The sequence below is a fragment of the Benincasa hispida genome, chromosome 5, assembly GCF_027475165.1.
Source record: "Benincasa hispida cultivar pf3 chromosome 5, pf3_genome.v1.1, whole genome shotgun sequence".
Taxonomy (NCBI): Eukaryota; Viridiplantae; Streptophyta; class Magnoliopsida; order Cucurbitales; family Cucurbitaceae; genus Benincasa; species Benincasa hispida.
Genome location: NC_143482.1, coordinates 43931957 through 43951892, shown reverse-complemented (window position 1 = coordinate 43951892; position 19936 = coordinate 43931957). Strand labels below are relative to the sequence as shown.

General features: G+C 35.5%; 1 long non-coding RNA gene across 2 annotated transcripts; it reads left to right on the top strand.

Moving 5' to 3' along the window:
• On the top strand, positions 1-1245 carry LOC150036174 (uncharacterized). Of its 2 annotated transcripts, none has more exons than XR_016529756.1 (2): positions 1-358; positions 859-1245. It is a non-coding gene; the product is annotated as an uncharacterized LOC150036174 (long non-coding RNA). The 2 variants fall into 2 exon arrangements; XR_016529757.1 differs by having other exon boundaries at positions 551-1245.
• The last annotated feature ends 18691 nt before the right edge of the window (positions 1246-19936 follow it).

Sequence of the window (19936 nt, the reverse complement as noted above, 5' to 3'; positions counted from 1 at the left end):
TTGTGGACACTTGTAAAATAAATTACAAATTTGGTATCTCATAAATAATCTCTGGGGTGAGAACCAAGGGGGTGTTTGATCGTGGCTTGAGCCTGGTTAGAAACCCACAGTTTTACCCCTCTTTTACTTCTCTCGTTTCGCGCTCCATTTTGTAGGTGTATTCTTCAGCCCTCTCTCTCTCATCTGTGACGTGTAATTAATCACCAATCTCTTTTCTCAATTTCTCCTTTCTTTCATCGTTTGGGTTCTCTTCTTCGTCTCCCTCCGACTGGAATGGGTTTTAGTTTCTGTTTCGCCTTCTTCACTTACTTATGCAACTCGATTGATGGGGAGCGACCCAAGTTTCTGCCGAAGAAGCGTAATCTGCTTTCATTTTTCAGCTTTTTCGTGTTTTTGGGTCTTCCCCTTCTGTTATAACGACAAAATTTGAAGTGGGAATTTGGATCCAGATACGTTTTAATGGAATCGATCTGATTTAGAGTATTAGGTTTTGGATTTTATCTCCATTAGATACGGTTTTTAACTGGGCATTGCGATCTTGTTGTTTCAGAGATAAAAGTGGGGAAGAGGAAGATGAAGTTCAAATGGATCAAAGATTTGTAGCTATTTGCTGTTCTTGTGTAGTAGTGTCAATCAAAATATGGGGATTTTCTGTCTGTACAATGCTCATATTCTACTACCATAACTTTCTTTAAGTTTGATGTTGAATGTTGGATTGCTCTGCTGGGAAGTAACGAATTGATTCTCTGTTAATTTCTTGTTCACATTCTGTTTCGAAGTGTTCTGCTCCATTTTCTTTTCTTTTTACCCCTTAGATAATGAAGTTTTGAAATCTTGGTTGAATTGAATTTGGTGCAGGGAAGTGTAATTTTTTTGTTGGAGGGTGGATTCCAAATTCATCAGGTTCTGTGTACAGTAATGAGAGCTGCCCCCATATTGAAGCTCATCAAAATTGTATGAAGAATGGGCGGCCAGATACTGAATACCTATACTGGAGATGGAAGCCACGGGATTGCGAACTACCGATGTTTGATCCAGAAAGATATCTTGAGATAAAAGCTCGGAATCATTAGACTGACCATCTAATATTTCAACTCTAAAAAAATATATCTTTTATGAATATTTTTGGAAACAACCACTTATTTGGTCGGTTCATATTATTTTGTGATCTTCTAAAAAATGTTACTGTACTACATCACATTCTCACCATCATAATCAAATGAAAGGTAATTATCTTATATACAATTTCAATTCTAGATACACCATCCATATTATATAAAAATAAACTATATGATATGTGAAATAATAATGTTAAGTTAGCAAGATTCAATATATATACATACAATATACCCATTCATTAGTAATTGAGATAATTACCTTCAATATATATACATACATTCAATATATATACATACAATATATAATATACCAATTAATTGAGCACCAATATGAAATGTATTTTGTTGGTATGTTTTACAGATTGAAGAGAATTAGAATTATTACAGTTTTTTTAAAAGAATATATGAAAATTAATTTATTATGTTCTACAAATTGAGAAAAAAAAAATTGAGATTATCCAGTTTATGTCATAAATGATTTGAGAACATACATGTATATTTGACAATCAATCAACAATAGCAAAGCATAATACTTAAAAATAAAAAAATGAAATAAAAAATAAACAGAAAAAAAAAATAGAACTAATCTCATTCACAAAAAACTACATCAGATCCTCCAACTCAACTCAACTCTGCACTCAAACACAGACTTCCAAACTCAACTTAACACAACAAAAACAGACAATAATTACCAACTCAACTCAACTCTGCAAACAAACATAGATAATTTAACTATCCAGATAATAATTACCAACTCAACTCAACTCAACTCTCTACTTTTATCATGCACAAAACACACCCTAATAATTTTATCAAACCATAAGCACTAAATTCTAATTATAAACTATAAGGCAAACTAAAATCTAACTTTTTCCAAGTAATGGGGCCAAATTTACAATTTAGTACTAGATCAAATTAGTGTCGTGATTGTGGAGACAAAACTCCACAAAAACACAAAGATGATGAAAATTAATATATATATTGTAATTTTGACAAAAAGTCAAAATTGAAGAAAGCCTATTAATTTTGATTGTGAATCTCAAATTAGGCTTGGCCCATTATTCTCATTAAGGTATTTGGACTGAGCATATATATAAATGATATTATCAGGTAAATAGCAGTAATTACACTATCATTTGGAAAAATAGCAAAAGGTATAACACTTTTGAATTATAGCAAAATATATGGAGATCACATGAGTCAAACTTTTGAAAATCCTAAAATGCCCTTATCGCCTCTTTTAATTGCAGTATTAATTCGGCATCCGTATTAATGAGACTATAATTAATTCCTCAACTATATATTCCAACAGATTTTCAACGCCAACTAACTTGATTATTTTAATTTTCCTTAAATCTCAGGATTTAACAGTTGTTATGAATTTATATATCAAATTTAATAGTTATTTTGAATTTTTAAATCTTCTACAACAACTATTTTTCAAGTATTGGTTTGAAATTTAAAATTATCATATTATATTAATTATCCTAATTGAAATTTATTTTTTTTATTATACTTTCAATTAATCTTAATCAAGATTCACAATTTTAAAATACTTGTGAACATTGTATTTATTATTCTTTTTTTTCAAACATAAAATATTATAATACAACACGTAGCCCTACCTTTCTTCATCCTCTAGGCGTTTTCTTCTTATGGCTATTAAGTGATTAAGAATTTTGTTCAATGATAAGTGGGATGAAAATAACTACTATCATGTTTTTTATCACACATCCAATTTAATTTCATTATATAGCAAGGAAACATGGTCGATTAGTAATGTGGAACAATTTTCAAGTCTATTCAATTTGAATGATGACCCATTCGTCCTCATCGAGTCAAACGGCCGGCTGGAAGACCTAGGAAAAAGAGAATCCCATCGTGCTTAGAGAATAGAAAAACAGTACGTTGTACTCGTAGTGGTAGTATAGGTCATAATCGTAGGTCATGTAAAAATCCAATACCTGGTTGAGTTTAGGTTTTTAGTTGGTTTTGCACTTTTACCTCATATTTTTCTTTGTGAACATTTATGAATGGTTTTATTTGTTTCAAGTAATTATAAAATTTGTTATTTTTTTTAATACATGTTAATTTTTCCATCTATTATTACTATATTTTATATGTTATTCCTCGTACTTTTGCAATATTTAGTTATACTGTAATTATCACTATTTAACGTTTTCACATCTCTTTGTTACAACATAATCATATATAACTGTGTATAAAATATTGCTTTTAATTATCAGTTTTGACTAACTGTTTTTTATTTAATTCAAATAAACTTCTTATCAATATTTAGGAATGACTAGATATTTAAATAGAATTACAGATTTCAATTCGCTTCATTTGTAGGATAACTAAAAGGAAACAAAATAAAAAGACCACAAAATACATTAACTGTAATTAAAAAAGTCATTTAAAACACAAACTAAGAGGTTGGTCTAAACAAAAAACATAAATTCAGAAGTTCCAATTTTAGGAAACTTTAATCTAAAATAGTATATTCATCGATGATCATATTCTTTTACGCCTGACTCAAGTGAAGGTCAAAGGATGGGTCATTCTTGTCAACATATTCTTTAGATTTTTGTGGTATTTTGCCCTTCACTGCATTAGTCCATATACCAGTAATTGGTGTTTTTGTAGCATCTTTCAATGGCACTGATTTTACAACTCTACGTGGATCATTTCTTTTCTTCCCTTCTCTAATTCTTCTATAGTTGTCTCTAACTATCAACAATAAATAATTAATTTAGTCAGTATAATATTGTTATTTATTTCTAGGGTATCATTTATATACAATTACACTTTAATTATAAAAGTTTACATGTCATAAGATGATATGTGTTGACTTCAAGTTTGGATCAATCATATCCAACCTTCTTTTTGTTGGGATTGGTGTCCTAATTCTCTCGGAATCTCGTAGTTTGTAAACTTTATACACATTGTTATGAATAAAATAAGAGTTATTTTATTTGCATTTACACATATCCAATAAACAAAGATCCGTGATTATTGTATGTAAACTTAAGCATGTATATGAAATATACAAGTAGATCATGCCTTAAGTAATAACCTTAAAAGGTTTGTAGTATAAGGATAAAGGAGGGATACCTTATCCTAGTGACACTACAGATACGACCTGCTTTGTAGAGGTTTACAAATGTTGTGAACTACTACAGATGGTCTGATCCTGACCATTCATGTAGAGACATACGAGCGAGGGCGTCCTATAAAAAGAGTTTGTATAAGATCGGACCACGAGATGAATAGTCTCTTTATATAACACTGTTGATACTTGAGACTTACATCTCACTTAAACGACCATAGGTGACATGACCTTAATCCTGAGTGTTTTGGGAACTCCCGCCTTTGAGGACGGTCAATTGATTAGTATGGGAGAAGAAGTTCGTGAGAAAACTGTGAGGGAGCTTGCAGAGCTTGACATGGACCTTCAACCCCTGTGAATCATATTTCCACCGACCACCGTGCCGTTCGAACTCAAGCTGGGACTGATCAATCTATTGCCTACCTCAGAGGGAATGGAGGGGCGAACCCCCACAAATACATCAAGGACTTCCATATGGTTTAAGTATGGGACCTCATGGAGTCATAAAAGAACAATTAAACCTTAGGGCGTTTCCTTTTTCATTACAAAATGACGCCAAGGATTGGTTGTACTACTTAGCTCTAGGATCAATAATTACTTAGAATGAGCTTAAAAAAGAATTTCTTGAAAAAAAAAATTTCCCGCTTTTAGAGCCCACTCGATAAGAAAATATATTTATGGAATAAAATAATTTGTTGATGAGTCTTTATCTAAATATTGGGAACGGTACAAACGCTTATGTGCTAACTTTCTCCATCACCATATTTTCGACCAACTATTGATTCAATATTTCTATAGTGGTTTGCTTGCCAGTGACAGGAACTCCATTGACTCAGCAACTGGAGGCGCTCTTGTTGATAAGACGCCTAGGGAGGCTCAGGAATTAATTTCACGCATGGCTGAAAACAATAAAATTTTGGGACCAGGGCTATCGAATATGATTTAATTGTTAATTTTGAAGTTAAGGAATTAAAAACTCAAATTTCTAACTTAACTTCTCTTGTGACACAGATGGTCCAAGGAGGAGTTGCTTAGGTAAAAGTTTGTGGGGCCTATGGAATTGTAGGACACACCTCTGAAGCATGTCCTCAAGCCCAAGTCAACGTAGTTGAGGGTTACTAGAGGAAATACGACCCTTATGCTCCAATATATAATCCTTGCTGGCGTGATCACCCTAACCTCAAATGGGGAGGTCGAGGCCAAGAACAAGGGTATGATAATTCCAGTCATTCCAATCAACCATCGTCATCTTCCTCAGGTATGTCTTTAGAAGATATCGTCAAATATTTGGCTGACAACTCCCTAAAATTTCAACAGGAAATCCAACAACTGCAAAAGGACTTTCTCCAGTTATTACAGGACACCAAGGCATATCAACAAGAAACTAAGACGAGTATGGAAAATCTAGGCGCTCAGGTCACATTAACTATTGTAGTGAGTTGAATAAAGAACAAGGGCTCAGGGAAGTTACCTGCCCAACCAGATCATGCCAATGTGAGTACCATCACACTTAGGAGTGGTAAGAAGCTTCCATCGCCTACGACCTCTTCAGACAACCCACCTCTGCTTGGTAAGTCCAACAAAGAAGCTGAGAAAAATGAGGGTAAATTCGAGGCACAATCGTCTACCCTTAAGGTAAGTACTCTTTCTTCACCTTTTGTTGAATCTTATATTCCTAAAGCCCCGTTTCCTAGTAGGCTGGCAAGACCAAAACAAGAACATAGGGACAAGAAGTTGATCGAGATGTTTAAAAAGGTTCAGATAAACATTCCCTTCTTGAACGCGATCCAACAGATTCCCATGTATGTTAAGTTCCTCAAGGAATTGTGCACCAAGAAGTGGATAGGTAAGGATAAGGAATGGGTGGTGGTAAGTAAGAATGTATCAACTCTATTTAAACATAATATGCCCGAAAAATGCCAAAACCCAGGTATGTTCACTTTACCCTGCATTATTGGTAATAGAGTCATTCGTCATGCCATGCTTGAACTAGGAGCCTCTATTAATGTCATGCCCTATCATGTGTATGAGGATCTCAATTTGAATGATTTGCAAAAAAACTGTTGTGTGCATCCAATTAGCTGATAGATCTTATATCTAGCCCCTAAGGATAGTTGAGGACGTGTTATTGCAAGTTAAGGATTTTATTTTCCTAGTTGATTTCTACATTTTGAAAATGGATGAAATTTCCACTCATTCTTCTTCTACAATTCTATTAGGAAGGCCCTTTATGAAAAGTGCAAAGACAAAAATAAATGTTGACAAAGGCTGTCTTTCTGTAGAGTGATGAGGAAGTAGTTTCGTTTAACATGTATGATGCCATGAAATTTCCTGAGGATTGCCCGTCCCTGTTTATGATTGAGGCGCATGACTTATTAGATGATATTGTGTTGCATGATGGTCATGATGGCTCTGACATATTGATTGTTCCATGTATTGATTTGGATTTGCATGACTCGCATGATTTATCTCTTTCTGCTGTTGATGTTGGCAACCTAGAAGAACCTTTTTCTAATTTTGATATTGTTTATTTGTAGGTACAAGGGACTAAGCTGAAGGCTCTCCCTAGTCATTTGAAATATGTGTACCTGGGCAAAGGGAACACCCTTCTAGTTATAATCTCCAGGGAGTTGACATCTACCCAAGAGGAATCCATAGTGGGAACTTTAAATACCTACAAGGAGGCCATTGGGTGGACTCTTAATGATCTCAAGGGAGTGAACCCTTCACTTTGCATGCATAGAATAATTTTAGAGGTAGAAGCCAAGTCCACAATTCAACCCCTTAGAAGGCTCAACCCCACGATGAAAGATGTCGTTCTCAAGGAAATTTCAAACTCAATGAAGCCAGTTTTATTACCCAATTCTTGACAGTAAGTGGGTAAGTCCTATTCACATAGTTCCAAAAAAGACTAGCATGACGATCGTGGAGAACGACAAGGGTGAGATGGTGTTGATGCGCGTAGAGAACGGGTGGAGGATGTGCATTGATTTTCGAAAGCTCAATGAGATAACTAAAAATGACCACTTTCCTATCCATTTTCTTGATCAGATGGTGGAACGACTCCCCAAAAAATCATTCTTTTGTTTTCTTGATGGGTTCTCTGGATTCTACCAAATCCCAATCGCCCAAGAAGACCAGTAAAAGACTACCTTCACTTGCATTTATGGCGTAAAAGACTACCTTCACTTGCACTTATGGGACTTACGCCTTCAAAAGGATGCCATTCGAGCTTTGCAATGCCCCAGTTATGTTCCAAAGGTGTATGATGAGTATTTTTTCTGATTTCATAGAAAAGTGCTTAGAGGTATTCATGGATGATTTTACGGTTTATGGAGAGTCTTTCAATGATTGTTTGCATAATCTTGGTCTAGTATTAAAACGTTGCATTGAGACTAATCTTGTGTTAAATTATGAAAGATGTCCACTTTATGGCTTCTCATAGGATTGTTTTAGGACATTTAGTTTCTGCAAGGGGGATTGAGATAGACAAGGCTAAGATAGATGTTATTTCTAACCTCCTCTATCCTACGTGTGTTAGGGAGATTCGTTCTTTTCTTGGTAGCCAAGTTTTTACAGGTGTTTCTGTTGGGGTTGATGCCCTAAACTCTCATGTCCTGTAGTTTATAAATAATTTGTACGAACGCTTGTGTTGTTAATAAATGATATTTACGCCACATCTTGTATTTTTGCTCAGTTACTTGTTTTATTTGCTTTACCACAAACCAATAAACATAAAATCCCTGATTATCTGTATGTGACTCAAGCATGTATGTGGTGACATATAAGTGGATCACGTCTTGAGTGATAACCAAAATGGTCTGTAGTATATGGATATAGGAGGTAAAACTTATCCTGGTAACGCTACAGATGCGGCCCACTTTGTGGAATGGTCACAAGTGTTGTGACTTGTCACAAATGGTCTAATCCTGATCATTCGTGTTGGGGACATGCGAGTGGGGGCGTCCTATACAAAAAGTTTATATAAGACCTGACCACGAAGTGTTAACGTCTTGTTATATAACACCGTTCATGACAGAGACTTCACTTCACTAGGATGACCCTAGGTAACATACCTCAATCTTGAGTGAGTTGGGAACTCCTGCCATTGAGGGTAGTCCTTTGATTTGTATGGGTGCGAGTGGCCAGGTCGACGATTCAAACCTACCATTTTGGGGATATGTCTGATTTGGGAGTTGGGTACTCAGCTACACAAGATGAAATTCACTCCTTCCCCGAGGCAGGGGTAAGTAGATAGATAACTCCCTTAAAGACTGATGTCGGGGCTTGAACGATGTGGCGCCACACACCTTCTCTTAGCCCAAGAGATGCTCACATATAGTTGGACTAAGTTGTATTGTTTATTAAAGGAATCAATGGTACTTAAGAAGTGAGATGTAACTACAGGGGCATAATGATAATTTGGCCCAGCTGTACTTACGAACATCTGTGAAAGGTCGTCGTACTCATGATTGGTTATATCCGATGGACACAGAAATATATCTGTGGTAAGAAGAGTTCAACTATTGGTCTTTAGTGGAATGCCTGACAGTTAACGGATGGTGGATCTCGTGGCTAAAGAGTTTAGTCAGCTATTCACGAACCGTTGGAGCTTCGAGCCACAGGTCCATTAGGTCCCCTGGGTAGCTTTGATAAAGTCGAGAACATGTATTTGGGTTAATTTGAAATGTTCAAATTGAAAAGAGGAAGTGCGATTATATATGATATAATTGGACTGGTTAATTATATATGATATAATTAGCTAAATGTATGAGATACACTATTTTGGAGGAAATTAGATATAAATATTTATATCGAGTAGAGGAAAAAAATACTATAGTAGATATGTGATATCAAACTATAGGATAAAAATATAATATGATTATATTTATTAATTAATTAGTTGGTTAATTATATGATAATTAATCCAAAATTCACGTTCGAACGTGGGTTAGTGAGACAACGTTGGTTATTGTAACCGATGAGTTAAAATGAAAATAGTTTTCATTTTGATCAATCGCCCAAAGATTTTTTCGCGAGCGCGCATTGGTGAACATCTAAACGATCACTTACGTAAAACGAGAGCCTATATGATAGCCCTCTTTGCCTAAACGATCGTCTACCTCATGCCTAAACGATCACACACTATTGCCTACACGATCGCATAGCTTCTCCAAACGATTGTATAGTGTGCTGATTTTGCTAAATGATCGTATACCTTTTTCTAAACAATCGTTTAGTAAATCCTACATGATCGTGTAGCTCCTTCTAAACGATAAGCATTTCTGCTATGTGATAGCATCTTTTTCCCTCCCACTTGCTTATCGCCTACATGATTCGTGTTTCCTCTTTCCTCTACCAAATTCACCAAAGACCACCCTTTGGGTTCACTCCGAGAATACCCGGGGCTCTTTAGTGGTGGTGTTGTCCCCACGACGTTTTTGTTCGTACGGTTGTTCGTACTGCTGTCATTGACATTGTTGCTGGGCGTTGGTAGATCGCTTTGAGGGTTCCATTGTTGTGAGTGTTAAAGTTTGAAGAACATCTTCAACTGGTATGGCACTCTTTCACTTGTGATTTTGTTGTTCATAGCATGCCCATAATTAGTATTTGTTTGCATAACTGTATGTTTTAAATGTATAATATGTATTTCGGTCACTGTGAGATCAGAGCGATCCAAACGTGCTCATGGAACTCTTCGGTAAGAGATCCTTCAGTTTCATCAAGGATTTTTTGAAGTTAGCATTACCACTATTAACGTTGTTGCAGAAGGATGTTTCTTTTAATTTTGACAAGATGTGTCAGGAGGCTTTTGACACTTTGAAAGAAAAGTTGACCACAACCTCGATTCTACAACCTCCACGATGGGACTTATCGTTCGAGATCATGTATGATGCTAGTAATCTAGTAGTGGGGGCAGTCCTAGGATAGCATGCCAACAAGAAAAGTCACGTTATATGCTTCGCATCAAGGATCCTAAATCCTACCCAGATAAACTACACCACGACTAAGAAAGAATTTCTCACTATTATTTTTTCTTTAGATAAATTTCATTCTTACATTCTTGGCTTTCCTGTTACTATTTTTACTGATCATTCTACTCTTAGGTACCTCATGACCAAGAAGGAGTCTAAGCCTCATCTTGTGCATTGGATGCTTCTCCTTCAAGAGTTCAACGTGACTATCAAGGATAGAAAGGAAGCAAAAAACTTAGTGGCAGACCATTTAAGTAGGATTGTCCAAGATGAGAACCCTACACCTTTATAAGATGATTTCCCTGACAAGTTCGTATTCTAGATTACCACGCCCATGCCATGGTATGCTAACATGGTAAATTTCCTGGTTACTAGTAAGTTCTTTTATGATATGCCTAGTTCTAAGAAGGCCAAACTGAGGAGTGATTCAAAATATTTTGTTTGGGACCCGCCATACCTTTGGAAGATTTGTTCTGACCAAATTGTTAGGAGGTGTGTCCCAGATGAGGAATCCGAGTCTGTACTTTCATTCTGTCATCAGATGGCCTGTGATAGGTATTTTAGCCCTAAGAGGACTGGTGGGAAAGTTTTGGATGGTGGGTTGATCTGGAATTCTCCTTTTGCTTACTGTTTTGCATTTTGTAAATCCTGTGAGAGATATTAGAGGTCAGGTTCTTTGTCTAAGAGAAACGAGATGCCACTTAATTCTATCCTTGTGGGTGAGACTTTTGATGTTTGGGGCATGGATATCATGGAACCCTCCTTCATATGGTTACTTGTATATTCTTTTGGCAGTGGATTATGTGTCGAAATGGGTTGAGGCTATCCCCACTAGGACTAACAATGTTGTCATTGTTTCAAGATTCTTAAGAGTTAACATCTTTTCTAGGTTTGGCATACCTCGAGCCATAATTAGTGACCAGGGTACACACTTTTGCAACCGGACATCGAGGTGCTCATGAGGAAGTATGGAGTTCTCCATCGGGTTGCCACTCCATACCATCCCCAAACGAATGGCCAAGAAGAAATATATAATTGAGAGGTTAAGAGTATCCTGGAGAAAAGTGTCAATCCAACAAGGAAGGATTGGAGCACATGCCTTGACGATGCTCTTTGGGCTTACAGAACTTCTTTCAAAACTCCTATTGGAATGACGCCCTTCAAGCTTGTCTATGGCAAGGCGTGCCATTTACCAGTAGAGGTTGAGCATAAGGCCTATTGGGCAGTAAAGCAATGCAATATGAATCTACCCAAGCCGGTGAGGGGTGACTTTTGGAACTACAGGAATTGGAGAAACTACGCCTTGAAGCCTCTAAGAACTCAAGACTCTATAAAGAAAAGTCAAAACTAATTCATGATAAGGGTATTTTGAGGAAGGAATTCTGGGTTGTTAGAAAGTGCTGCTTTACAATTCACATCTATCACTCATACCTAGTAAACTTAAGTCTAAATAGCTTGGTCCTTTTGAGATTATTAACTTGTTTCCCTATGGTGCATTTGAGATCAGAAGACTAGAGATAAGGAAGGAGTTAAAGGTGAATGGGCACCGCCTTAATATCTTCAACGAAGGGGAAGTCAACTCAGCTTGCTCAAGCTTTCTGTTGGCTCCACCCTTTATCACTTGAGGCCGTATCACTAGTTGTGGAGCAAAAGACGTTAAAAGTTGCGCTACCTGGAGTTTAAATTATTTATTTTCTTTTCTTTTCTTTTTCTTCTTTTGTTCTTTTTCTTTCATTTTATTTTTAATTAAAGAATGGCCGACTACATTTACTTTTCTTCTTAGGTAAAATGTCAATTTTGGCTCTTGGAGGAATGCTTTTTCAATGATCATGCTTGTGTCCAAAATCTAGGGGAGTTTTTCTGTTCCCCTTATCCCCTTTTCTTTCTGTTTTTAGTATGAATTAAAGCCTAGATAGACATTGAGAACAATGCATAACTCTTAAGTTGGGTGTCGGCGAAGCATGCTTCATAGTATTTGATGTTTTGATTTATGATCTGAACTGTTTTCTTGATTCTATTTGATGGATGCTTTAATGTCGGTTTGTAGTTTCCTTTCAATAACAAATTGATGACGCACTGATTGGGTTGCTTGTTCTTAAAAAGGAGTAATTTTCATGATTTTGAGCTTTTTATTAAAAAAAAAAATCATGAGATCCATGCATAATGAACTTAGGTCGAAAAGTTTTCTATTTTGAATCCCTTAAAAGTCTTAGAAACGGATTATCCATCTCGGATTTTCGTTGTCACCTCAAAAGGCCCCCTTTTGGCTTGGAAGTAACTTTTAGTACTTGAGAGAAAATTAGACAGTGAGAAAAAAATGGCCTAGTGTGCGAGAAAGAAAAATAAAGAGAATCAAGCTAATTGCTATTTTTTATAATAATAATTAATAAAAGCCACAAAAAGGAGGCACACGCCAACATGCTTGCAAAAAAAGAAAAAAAAATAGTGTGTGTGTGTATGGATAGAGGTGAAAAGAGCTACCTTCGCCGTGGATAGGTTCCCTGCGATTGGGTATGAAAGCTAGCTCTCTAGGTAAAACCGATACCTTCTATATTTTGTGTATGTGAGTTTTGGGTACTCCTTGCTAGTGTTGCTCTTTGATTAACAATAACAGTATGTTTCGAGTCGATGATCGAGCCAGAGTAGAGGGAAGATGATACAAGTGGGATAAAACGTTTTCGGGTACTTTTCGATTTACAAAAAAGTTTTTGTTGTCTCAGCGTTTCATTCTACATGGTTTTGATTGAAAAAGACCTTTTATAACAAGTCTTAATTGAGTGATTGTTTGATTTTTTTTCATGTGATTTATTGTGCAACCCTAAAGACTATTGATATTTGAGAAAGGATTCGATGAATGGAGTTAACATTTTCTTGTCAATTTTCTTCATTGAGGGTTATAATCTTGCTCGGAACAATCGAGGTTTAAGTTGGGGGTGTTTGTTAGCTCTAAAAGAGAGATAAGTTTATGGCCTTAAATTTATTATATTTGGGTAATTCTTGTGTTATATTTGTCTTATTTTGTAGGAGAATTGATCCCATGGAGCAAGTACATGCATGGATGAATAACCAAGCAAAAAGAACAGAAAACTAGGAGTTAAACAAACCAAATTGAGCTAAGATGACAAAAGACGATTCTGCCCTGTTTTAGCATTGCAACGCTCTTCAAAAGCCTAAGTACAATGCTTGCTCGATGCTTGAAGCTAGTAGCTTGAGGTAAGGGCAGCGTTGAAACACTGTTCCGAGCATTGCAATGCTCCAAAGATGGAATAATGGCACCGTCGCAACGTATGTGCAATGCTCAACTCCAACGCTGTTAGGCAGAATGGTAGTGTTGCAATGCTCAACCCTAGCATTGCGATGCTATGTAGTTTGATGGAACTCCCATCTCTACACACACACAACCAAGCATTAGGGGCAAGCGTTGTGACGTCTCTTTGATGCTATGTATAAACGCGCCGTAGCGTTGAAACGCTCTCCCTAGCATTGTGATGCTGCGACAAATGTATAAATAAGCCATTCGGGGCCAACACTCAATACAAGGAAGAATAGAGAAAAATTGAAGAATTAGATCGGTTTTGGGAGCCCTTGTAGTCCAACTGCTATAGAGTTTCTATGAATTGATCTGACAAATTAATTTATCGAAGTTCTTGTTTGTAATATTGATTGATTTAGTTGTGCGTATTAGGATCGCATGTTTAGGGTCTAGACTTTTTATAGCCAAACTCATATATGCCCTAGTATAATCTTTCCTAATTAATCATGCTACAAGATATGGCTTTTCCGGCTTTTAGTTAATAATTGAATTAGTGCTAGTTTGATTTTTATCAAAATTGACTAATTGGGCTATTAAATTTTCTAATAGGTTGAGGGGTTCACAAAATTAGTAAAATTAACTAGTGCCTAATGATAGAAATTAAAAAGCATACAAACAAATCCCAAGATTTTCTATCAATCTTACAACTTTACTGTATTTGTGGTACAAGTCTTGGATCGGTGATTTTCTCTGTATATTATATTTCTTCGCTCGGGCCGGAGGCGTGTACGATGACGCCTTTCCGAAGTCCGAACAATGGTCTAACAATTGCATCCTATCAGTAGGTAAATTAAATTTTTTTTTTATTAATTTTCCTTCTCTTTTACCATCCCTTTTAATAATAAAAACAAGATATTGTTTTTAAAATGAATTCATAGTTTCGATTGGTGATCCCTTAAAAATCGAACAGGGTCTTATTTTTTAAAAGAAAAAAAAATCAAAACAAATATTAGGTATTTTGAATATAAAAAATCTCGCATGTTGTGAAGAATATGTATGTCGAACCTTTGTTTTAGCGTGGTAGATTTCAAGAACAGAGAGTCGTCATTGAAACCTTAATCCATTAATTTGTTCAGTTCGAACACCATATACGGTGGAACATCTCCTATCGACGGCCGGAATAGGAGCAACTCCAAGAGAATGATTTAATGAAGAACGGTCGGAGCACCTATGGACCTCCAAGAGTAGAAGCTTGAAGATGGAAAAGTCGAAGCACCTCCTATCAACGGCCGGAGCAGGAACAACTCCAAGAGAATGATTACATGAAGAACGACTAGAGTACCTATGACCTCCAAGAGCAGAAGCTTGAAGATGGAAGGATTAGGAAAAGGAAAAGTTAGGATGGGGAAGAGGAAAAGTTCATGAGAAAAGAAAATGACAAAAGGAAAACTTGAGTGTAGGGTTAGGTTTTTGGGGAAGATAAATGTGCAGTGGTTTTTAAAAGTATGTTGGTACTTTTGGGTGGGTATAATTAGAGTGTATCTAAACTTTTGTCTTATTAAGAATTGTATCTATGTGGTAGGGGTAGTTTGGACTTTTAAATTTTTTATTTATTATTTTTTTATTCTAATTTGCTATTTTTACAAATGGAAAGTAGGTTTGCTAATTGTCCAAATGAAAAGTTAAATTATGCTATTTTTCTTATTACCCCTATATAAATGTATATGTTAGAGAAAAATGCAGAGATAGCGACAATTTTGAAATGGCAGACGTGAGCTTCTTCGGCAAAAGAAAATTCGTCAATTTTGAGTGATCAATTTCTTGTTTTATTTCGTCTGTGTGTATGGTAGTGAAAGAAAAAAAATAGAGAGTTTTTTTTAGAGTTTCTCTTTGTTGTTAATCTCAATATATTGAGTTATAGTATAAGGAATCAAATAGTTCGTATTAGGCTATTTGGAAAGAGATTTGTAGTGCGAGTTTTGAATCTTTTCAATCTTCATCATAGTAGAACCTGTAGTTGTAGAAGACTAGACATAGTCCCAAGTTTGGGGTGAACAGTATATTTTTCGGTGTCATTCTCTTTTTCCTTTCTCTTAATTATTTATTATTTTATAATCAATTACTTATTTGGCTCTAACCTATGGAAGTGAAAATTTTAGACATAATTTTGTTATTCCACATTTAATTTATATCTATGTATAAATTCCCAATTAGTGGTACCAAAGCTTTTGGCTAAGGAGTCAAGGAATTATTAAAGCCAAGAGGTTTCGAGGGAATCATGAAATTTGATGGAAAAAATTTTGGGTATTGGAAGATGCAAAAAACATTTCTTAACTAACAAGAAATTTCATAAATGATAACTTGTAGAAATACAAGTTATTCAGCCTCTTTCATCTAAAATAGTTAAGAGCTCTGAAAATGTGACAATTTGCTAAAAAAATTCATAAAAATAATTGCAGCATGTGATTGCACACACTCAACGTCTAATCTATCTATTTTAAAGCTAAAATCATTTTGTTTAAGTGCAGAATGACTGCTGATGTGATCAAATGAGAATTCTCAACGCTTACACATAATCGCATAGCTAGATGAGTCGGTAACTCCAAGCTATGAGGCATGGCGCGACACTTGTGCGGTGGAGCTCAAGTCAAAGTTTGAGTTGGTGATTGATAAGAAAGTTTCGCTACAAAGCCAATGAACTTCTAAGTCGTCGGCTCTAGTCTAGACTTTCCCACCCAAGAAAGTTCTTGGAAAGCTTCCTCCTTGAAGTAGGAATTCGACCAAGGCAAGGCTATACAAGCCGGGATGCTAAACCATGTACTGCAGTTAAAGAGATCTTACCCCCATCCAACCACCAAGAAAGTTTATTACTAGCCAGGAACTCTAAACAACTCCCTTTTGTTGGGCCCTAAGGAATGCAAAAAGAAAGGAAAAAAGGCAGAAGTCTGGGGCACCTGCTACCAGATCCTGTTGAAGTTGACTTTTAGAGTTCAGTCTAACGCAACCCAACGAGTTCTTTCAATAGTAGTCCCTCGCGCAGCAGGCAACGAATCAAGCTATGGAATTTAATGCACCTTATTAATACCATCATATGCAAGAGAAGAAAAGTTATCCTCGTCATCTATAAATAGTCATGAAATCACCATGCAATAGAAGAATTTGCTAAGAATTTTCAAGATTAAAAATTTTGTCAAAGAAGCCCTTTTTCTTTCATCCATTAAAAAACCTTAGTGAGAGCTTCGGTTTTCTGTGGAAGTAGAAGAGAAGCTCCATCTTTCCATACTTACAGTTTAGTCATTTGGAAAGTGGAGGGAAATAAGAAATTGTGTACCATGACTTAACTCCATTTCCCTATTCTCTATCTTAAGGTGTATTTGTATTGTTTAAGCATTGCAAAGTGTCATTTCTTTAATATGAATACATATTCATTTCAACTTTCATCCATACTCTCTTTATTCATTATGAGCAGCTAAATCTTTCATGGGTTGAGAAGAATCTAGCTAACATGAACTAAACAATATTTAAATCATGCATTTTACTTGTTTTATGTATGTCTGATGAAATATTTGGATAACTCGAAAGATTACCCGTAGATTAAATCTTAGTTTGAGAGAATTAAAGATTTAAAACTCATAAAACAAGAAAAGAGGTTCATTAGAAATAGTAACATCTTTTGTATTATACAATCATCGCATATATCCTAGAGATAGGATAGTGTGGCCATGTATAATGAGAAGTGTAAGTTCTAATCTTGAGTACATCGCTTGAACACATTATTTATATATTAGCTTAGGAATTGTTAGCGAATATTCTTCTCAACACTGTCATCGCATATCAACATTTCACAACCATCACATATACTGTTTCACTCAAATTACAAACCCCCATCGCACATAACTTAGCATTTGAGTAATATCAAAAATCAATATGATTTGTAGTCAAATGCGTCAAGATCAAAGCATTAGATTTCATTTCATACTTGTAAAGCAATCCCTGAGTTCGAACTTGGACTCACCAAGACTCTAGTTGAGCTTGCACTTGGGTTCATTTAGATAAAACAATGTGTTATAGCCCCACAATTAATATCATTTCATCACATGGTATGAACGCATCAATAAGACATTTAAAGAAGAGACCGAAAGGGATTTCAGATGAAGATTGGGAGAACTGAATGAAGAAGCAGTTGCAATCATCAGAATGTGTTTGTTAATGGACGTTACTAGTTTTGTAGCCAACGAGACTAATGCAGTGAAGTTGATGGAAGCGCTTACAAACAGGTATGAGAAACCATGTACCAATAGTAAGACTTATTTTCTTAAGAAGTATTTCAACATGCAAATGGCTGAGGATGATTATGTTAATTCCTATATTAATGAGGTTACCACTTTAATTAATCAATTCAAATATATTAAGATAGAATTTACTAATGAGGTATGATGTTCAGTTATTAATGTCTCTACTAGATGGTTGGGAGACCATGAAAACTTGTGTAGTGTCTAATTCAATCGAGGATAACACTTTAAAGTTTTCAGAGATTTGTTATCTAGCTATATCTGAAGAAATTTGTAGGAAAGACAGTAGTAAAGAATCTACTGTAAGTTTAGCTTTAATAGTGAATAAAGTTAAAGGCAAGTTAGACTCTGGAAATAATGCGTTGATTAGCAGTAATAAAAAAGTGGAAGAATAAAAATAAGGATATAGAGTGTTATTACTGCGAGAAAGGTCACTTTAAAAATTAGTGTAGGAAACTAGAAGAAGATCAAAAAAGAAATCAGGAAGTAAATCAGGTTGAAACTGAAGAAGTAACGATAAATCTAGTTGAAATTGATGAAGAAATAATTAGTGATGTCTATGCCTGTGTTGAGAATAACACACAAAATAGTAGTCACTCATTTGGTTGGACATTTGATAGTGCAACTTCCGTACATATAGCTTCAAATAGGAGTCTATTCACATCTTTCACATCAAGACATCATGGTTGAGTGAGGACGGAAAATGGTAAAGTTTCCAAATTTTTAGGATTGGAAATATTAACCTGAAGACAGTGTGGAGAAAAGTTAGTACTAAAAGATGTCCAGTTTGTGCTTGGGATGAAAATAAATCTCATCTCTAATGGCAAGTTTGATGATGAGGGTTACATTTGTGAGCTTGGCAATTACTAGTGTAAACTCAAGTTAGAATCCTAGGTAGTGACAATTGGCCACAGAAATTTCACACTGTACAGTTATCGGTTAAACGTTGATCAGTCAGATCAAGATCTACTAGTGAAAGCTACATATGGCAGGTGTAGGGGTACAATTGAGCCATCAACAGTGGTAGCCAACGTTGATCAGTCAGATCAAGATCTACTAGTGAAGCAATTGGCAAGTCTGAGAGAGAAAGTTGATGACTATCACGAACAAAAATTATCAGACAGTCGAATGAATTGATGAAGTCACAGAAGAGAATAAGGGCATCAAAATGGAAGACCAAAGAATTTACTAAGGTCAAAGATGAAGTCTCTATCTTGGAAGCAAGTTTGAAGGAAGGAGTCAAACCATTTGTAGAATGTATCTTCTTCAAGAACGAGTACTCAGGACTGAAGAAGATGTTAGTTGGTACCGCTTAGTTGAAGTGGGAATATGTGGTTGTCCTTTATATCTGAGGGACAGTTCTATGTAGCTTGTTTATACCTTGTACCAAGCCTAGATGAGCTATAATTTTTTCTGATGGTTTTCTATTTTGTTACTTTGTTGATTTTATAGGTTTTAAGGAGTTTTCCAAGATATTATGTTTTTGTTGCAATGGGAGGCAAGATCGTTGTTTTGTCTCCAAGTGGGAGAATGTTGGGATTGTGGAGACAAAACTCCATGAAAGCACACACATGATAAAAATTATATATATATATAGATAGATAGATAGATACACACACCCAAACACACACAAACATATATATATACCAAAAGTCAAAATTGAAGAAAGCCTATTAATTTTGGTTGTGAATCTCAAATTGGGCTTGACCAATTATTCTCATTTAAGTATTTCAGTTGAACATATATATAAATGTATATGTTGGAGAAAAGTGCAGAGGCAAGTGGACATTTTGAAATGGCAGACATGAGCTTCTTCGGCAGAAGAAAATATTTCAATTTTGAAGAATCACTTTCTTGTTTTATTCCGTCTATATATGCTGCAGTGAAAGAAAAAAATAGAGAGTTTTTGTAGCACAAGTTTTGAATCTTTGCAATCTTCATCATAGTAGAATCTGCAGTTACAGAAGACTAGATGTCGTCCTGAATCTGGGACGAATCAATATATTTTCCAGTGTCGTTCCCTTTTTCCCCTCTTAATTATTTTTTATTTTATGGTCGATTACTTATTTGATTCTAACCTATGGAAATGGAATTTTTAGATATAATTTTTTTTATTCGACATTAAATTTATATCTAAGTATAAATTCCCAATAATTAGACCTTTGTTATCATTAAGATTACAAAGGCAA